Here is a 6,773-nt window from a genome sequence, read left to right as displayed (position 1 = left end):
TTCCAGAACTTTGTGAATTTTACCAAAATCTGTCTTTGTTGTTCTTTTCAAATGCTGACATTTAACAAATACCAGCAGTCAGGTGGCTTTCTTTTTCTACTGAGGCAGAAATGTGTGGCCATGCGTGCCTGTCTTGCTTCCGTGTGGCCAGCCGTGCTGTCTGCACTTGTGCCAGCATGTGGAGAGATAGAGCGGCACCTGGCTCTAGGGACTGTGCCTCTCGCTTCCTTTTTGCACCATCTGGACACCGCAAGAAATATTCTTCACGGATCTTTCCTGAAAGGAACGATGTAGATGTTTGTAGCTGTACTTGTTGAAAACCAATTCAGTACAATGACTTCAGTGAAATTCAGTCCAACTTTCTTTTGTGCATAGCAAACACAGCAGATGGACTGACTTTTTTTTTTTTAAGCACGATGTTCAGAAAAAAATATGTATCCTCTAAAAGAAAAATCTATAATATGTATTTACATATTTAAACCCACAATCGAGTTTTTTTTTTTTTATTTCCAACCTGTTGAGATGAAACATACACCCATCTTGTCCATATTACCTCCATGTAAATATCAGTATTGTTGGAGAAACACCAGAGCAGGACAGTAGTTAAACAGTAAAAACAGATTTTATTCAGGACTATTACAATAGGAGAAGAGAGACCTCAGTATAGAACCAGATGTAACGCCTCATGCAGCAGGGGCAGGTGGGAGTTTATAGTCTAGGAGCAGGGTGCCATCAATGGATGGAGAGTTTCTAAAAGAAAACATCAGGAGTAAGGGGGAGTCTGGCCTTTCAGGATCTTTGCTGAAGACAGGCTTGTGAGATGGCGGAAGAGGAGGGACTCAATCATGTATTGAGTGTGATCAGATGTGGAGGATGGAGGACTCTTACTGAACTGACTCAGCAGGGGGCTTGCTAAACATGGATTTTTTTTTCTAAGATTTTATTTATTTATTCATGAGAGACACAGATAGAGAGAGAGGCAGAGACACAGGCAGAGGGAGAAGCAGGCTCCATGCAGGGAGCCCGACATGGGACTCAATCCACGGTCTCCAGGATCATGCCCCAGGCCAAAGGCAGGCGCCAAACCACTGAGCAACCCAGGAATCCCCTAAACCTGGATTTTACAAAGAATTGCAGAGATGACCTAGGAGAAGGTTCAGGAAGTTGACTAAAATTTGATTTGCATCTTTCCTCCTCCTCAGGTCCCAGGATCCTCAATCAGACTTGAAATTCTTTCTGCCTCCATGCCTAACCATTGGGAATGCACTGCCCCTCTGTGCAGATATGTGCTTTTCTCCTAGTATGTTCTGTGGACGACTTGTGTCAGAATCTTGGAGCAAACATGTTGAAAACGCAGATTCCTTGGTGCCACCTTAGACCTATTGGATCTTAATATCTACAAGTGAGTCCTGGAATCTGAGTGCTTAATAGGCCATTTGTAAATACAAATTTCAGAACCACAGATATCTACAAAACATATAAAGGGGAAATGTGATTAAAAATAATAAAGAAAGAAAAAATAAATTTAAAAAATTAAAAATATAAGAAAGAATGAGGTTTCTAGAAAAGGTATCCATACAATTCCTACTTTGGAGAATGAAAGGATGTGGTATTTCCCACAGATATTTCACACCCACCTAATCTATAATTTTCCCCGGATTCCCTCAACTGCAGTTGCACCCTGGTACATGTTGAAGCAAGTGGCATTGTCTGTGGCACATTTGGCTGGCAGAGCAAGTAGTCATCATGAGTGGTAAGTTGGGGTGCTTCTCCCCCAAGCACCGGGGGTTGAGAGTCAGGGGACCAGGGCTGAGCACACTTGGTGTTGTCAACAACTCCAATCCACACTCATGTTACCCTTGAAAGAGAGGTATAAGTTCCTTTAGGCCTAGAAGGAGCCAGGAAAAGGGTGACAGGTCATCAATGTTTGAAATATAATCAAGTTATCCCAGACAAATGCTAACCAAGACAGGATGCCAGGTCATCAGAGATAAACCAGGATTGTCCCAAGCAAACTGGGACACATGCTCACCTTATCTGTACAGCATCTGTCTTATGCAATATTAACGAGAGATACTATCCAACTTGATTTGGCTGCCATAGCTTATGTAGCAATGTAGTCATCTTCTTTGCTGTCCTAGGTCACTTGTTATAGTTCTTGAGCACCACCCTCTTCACCTCTATTTTAGACCTGTCTTTCCCTAAAGGAGAAATCCAGATAAGGGGTTCATTCATTCATTTCTTTGTTCATTTATTCAAAATCTGCTGATGAATCATCAGTGATGAAACAGTACATTTCTAGCCCTGGTGGAAATGGAGAAGATAAATGTTAGAGACACACACACACACACACACACACACACACACACACACACAAGAAAATAGATATAAGTCAGCACAGTGATAAGTGCCACGAAGAAGATGGATGTGATACACACAGAGAGGGGAATGTGAGTGGGCTGGCCGCAGTTGAGAGGAGCAAGGGGAACAGAAGCAGCTTGTAATGTGTCCCCAATCCTTGGGAGGAAGTAAGTGTTTGACCAAATACTCTTGTTGAAAGAGGAAACAATTACTGAAAGTTATGTATTTTTCTCACAAATACTGGGGAAGAGACCCAGGAGGAGAGAGGTCCTTTCCTACCTATTGGCCACCAAGCCACACTGGGCAGAGGTGATCTGCCCTAGTCTGGCCCCTGGAACAAAGAGATCCTCATGTATACCTACAACATGAAGGGAGCCAATGGCCTGTGACATACTGTGGCCAAGTAAGCTCAGGTCATTATAAAGGAAAAGTATGAAGTCTAGAGATTTGAATACAGCTCCTCTACTTACTAGATATATGGTGGGTCTTTATGAGAATAAAATGAGTAAATATGGGTTAATGTGTATAGAACAATGCCTAGTATATAGTAGGTGCTCAACAAATAATATTAAAAGCATAGATTCTACTTGTATATTACAAAAAAGTAGTGAAGGACTTCAGAACATGCTATCCCCTAAAATTGCCACTTTGGCATATTGATTATTTTGAGTGGAAGACACTTGGGAAACCACAGATGGAAGACAGAGAGCCATTTCTGTCTTTTCTTCTTTTTTTCTTTTTTTTTTTTTTTAAGATTTTTATTCATTTGAGAAAGAGAGAGAGAGAGAGGGCATGAGTGGAGGGAGAGGGCAAAGCAGACTCCTCACTGATGAGGGAGCCTGATGTGGGGCTCAATCCCAGGACCCTGAAATCATGACCTGAGCCAAAGGCAGATGCTCAACCAACTGAGCCACCCAGGCAACCTTGTCTTCCTCTTTTGTACCTAAAAGCAGGTCATGAAGTTTCCCAAGAGAAGTGTGCCCTCCCTGTACCAGGAAGAGAAGAACATTCTTATCACTGGAGACTCAGAGTTGACACCAAAATGGATCTTTTAGAAACCACCTACTAAAACAATTCTTACTTTCCATTAGTTCCCCCATAGACTTCCTAGTCACTGTCACACAATTTACTGCCCCAGCCCATGCCTCCTTGTCCTGTCACATTTCCACAATTTGTTGTTCTTTGTTTAAAAAGGTATGTAGGGATCCCTGGGTGGCACAGCGGTTTGGCGCCTGCCTTTGGCCCAGGGCGCGATCCTGGAGACCCGGGATCGAATCCCATGTCAGGCTCCCGGTGCATGGAGCCTGCTTCTCCCTCTGCCTGTGTCTCTGCCTCTCTCTCTCTCTGTGTGTGACTATCATAAATAAATAAAATTAAAAAAAAAAAAGGTATGTAAGCTTCCGGCCTAATAATTTCTTAGGTTTTTCACTTTCCTTATGAAAACTCCCACATGCATGTAAAAATATTAAATAAAACTTGCGCTTTTCTCCTGCTAATTTGTCTCATGTTAGTTTAATTCTCAAGCACAGCCATAGAACCTAAGAGGAGAGAAGTTTTTCCTCCGCTGTAATATGTGGCATGTGTGTATTAAACAAAAGTTTATATTTTCCTAACAAGAGCACTCTGTACTGGGTAGTGAATGACTAACTCAGCTAGACCTTCTTACTTGATTATGTTGACTAGGAAAAAGACACAACAGGAGCCAGGTATAGAGTAGCACTGAAGCCAAGACACACATAAAGAGAAAGCAGTAATTAAAACCCAGGAGTAAGTAGAAGCCATGAGACAATGAGAAGGGAGCAAGATCTCAAAAGAACACCAGAGGCAGAGGCAAGGGAAAGCTAAGCACCACACTGGCAGACCTGTGTTAGCTTACCAGCGTTACTACGTTATTCTGAAAATTGTTTCAGTTCTTCATAAGAATGTATTATGCCACTGGACTCCCATGTGTGGATGCCATGCTCAGTCAGTCACCCCTCGTGATGACAAAGTGGCTGCCAATGGCTCTACGCTTGCATTCCCAGACCTGCAAAGCAAGTAGGAAAAGATAATACATCTTTCAACAGACCCTGCAAGTGTCCAGAGATTCCATCATGTTGGTTCTGATGGGGACCCTTGGCCACCCCTGAACTAAGCACTGTGGATGGGAGAATGGAGTATTGGGTTTCTCCAGGCTTGAGTTACATGCACATCTCCAACTCAGGCAGATACCAGTATTTCCACGTAGACCGAGATTCATAGTAGGATGACTCCCCAGAGGAAAACTGGGGGCTAGAAATGGAAACTAGCAACAAAAACAATAATCTCTACCTCCGTTGGTAGATGTCAAGAATACCTGGGCAGAGGCGCACCTGGGGGGCTCAGTCAGTTAAGCATCCACCCTCAGGTCATGATCCCAGGGTTCTGGGATGGAGCCCCATGTGGGGCTCTCTGCTCAGTGGGGAGTCTACTGCTCTCTCTGTCTCTCTCCCTTTGCACCTCTCTACTGCTTGTTCTCTCTCTCTCTCTCTCTCTCTCTCTCAGATAAATAAATAAAATCTTTAAAAAGTATATAGAATACCTGGACTTTTCTTGAAACGAAGGGAAGGGGTGCACCTGGCAGGGGTGGCACACACAGGGAATCGCTGAGCTCCCTCCTACCTCTCAGAGATGTATCTGTGAAGGTAGAAGCTGAACACATTTGAATCAGCAGGTCACCCCTACGCACTCCCATCACCAACAGCAAACCCACTCTTCATCTAGGACATTACCTTAGTGTCAGGGTTTGCTTCATGGGCTTCTGTCAAAGTGCTTGTGGCAAAGTGTGCCGTAGAAAGAAAAGGACATTACACATCAATGTGTGTGTATCTTATGGCAGATAAATCTAGCTGAGTATGGATTTCCATCATTTCTGGGAATCCTGGTGAATTTATTTAATCAGGGAGCTTATGTCATCATTTTAATTAACCCTCCTTAAACAGTCATGTTGTAAACATCCCAGCAGCAAGAAGCCTAACTTTAAACTGTCCAAGGTGAGATGATGTCTGAGCCTTTCAGGCTTCAAGAAGAAACACAGTGTAAGATTCTGCAGAAAAAAAAAAAAAAAAAAAAAAAAAAACAAAAAACAAAAAACAAAAAACAAAATCAAAAACCTTCCTGTTAGCAGCTGGGTCTCTCGGCTGTTTAGCAGTGGATGCACACAAAATTCGAACATTTCGAATCAGAGGATTAAGGTAGACAATGCCAGGAGGAAATACTTTTAAAAAGTAAAGAAGAAATCAAATAAAGATAGATTGGAAAACACGCCTTCCCAATAGGCGAGTTCACTCTGACTCTCCATCAGCTCCAGCCTCGCTGGGGAGCAAGAGTCCAGTTTCCCATTTTTCAAATTCTAAGGAGAATCCACCGCTGCGAGCTCTTCCACCCCTCCTAAGTTTTTGAAGGCTAGAAAGTAGCCACCAACGTTTATATACTCCTTTCCGAATATCAAAATACGTTCAAACTTATGTCTCTGTGCTCAAAACTGTAATATGATGTCTACTAGGATTTAGGAACCTACTCCCTCTGTTAACAATACCAGCGGTCCCCTCCATTTCATCTCTATCACTGAATCGGGGACTATGGTAATAGAATTTCTGTGGTTTGTGTCCTCCAGATCTCAGAAGCCGAAGTGCAATATGGATCGTTATCTCCAAGCAAGAATACAAATGATTCTGCGCTCCTAGCTAGGAATGGGTCTTTACAGGCAAAGACGAGAAAAGAGAGAGAGAGAAAAAGTCCTCACACCCACGCACCTGCAGATCTTCTCTTATATTCCTTCACTGGGTCTATTCTTTCTACACACCTTTTGCAAAGCACCAAAATCTTCAATTTCAGCAGATGCTATTATCTTCCAGCTTCTTTTTTAAATTTTAGAATCCCATTTTCTTTCCTTTTTTTTCTAACTAAAATAACACTTGCGCCACGTTTTCCGCCTGCGGGGCTGTGTCTGTCACTTGCGTCTAGTCACGGAATTTATTTTATCCTGTGTTCTCATCAACTTGCTCTTCCCTTTCTGTTTTCTGAGGAAGCTCCACACCAGTATCTGTGTCCACCTTTTCCAGCTTTTCCTGCAGGGATCTTTTTTTTTTTCTTTTCCTGCAGGGATCTAAGAGACCATTACGAGGTCCTGCAAAGCAACCTTGGGAGTTTATGGCTAATTGTCATGAAAGTCCTGGGGATTTTGCTTTGGCAATAACCCTTCTTAGGGAGAATAAGCATTTTCCCCTGTTCTTTTTTTAAATCAAGGAAATGTGATTGTTTTTCTTCCTGTTAGTAAAGCTTCCTTTATGGGTATTTTCCAGTTTCTAATAGGGAAACCTAATTCCCAAATCTTAAACTTGAGTGAACCATCATTTGCTGAGCTGCCTAAAGGGGCTTGGCTGAGGTCCCTT

At 42.6% G+C, this 6,773-nt stretch overlaps 1 long non-coding RNA gene across 1 annotated transcript; it reads right to left on the bottom strand.

The window, feature by feature from the left end:
- Positions 1-603: 603 nt before the first annotated feature.
- LOC140632875 (uncharacterized) lies at positions 604-6,379 on the bottom strand. The gene is made up of 4 exons (XR_012030533.1): positions 6,135-6,379; positions 4,238-4,387; positions 2,033-2,201; positions 604-1,888 (listed from the first exon to the last, which is right to left on the bottom strand). It is a non-coding gene; the product is annotated as an uncharacterized lncRNA (long non-coding RNA).
- Between the last annotated feature and the right edge of the window lie 394 nt (positions 6,380-6,773).

The sequence above is a fragment of the Canis lupus genome, chromosome 5 (genome assembly GCF_048164855.1).
Source record: "Canis lupus baileyi chromosome 5, mCanLup2.hap1, whole genome shotgun sequence".
Classification (NCBI taxonomy): domain Eukaryota; kingdom Metazoa; phylum Chordata; class Mammalia; order Carnivora; family Canidae; genus Canis; species Canis lupus.
Note: the sequence above shows the minus strand (reverse complement) of the source record. Positions and strands in the feature narration are given on the sequence as shown.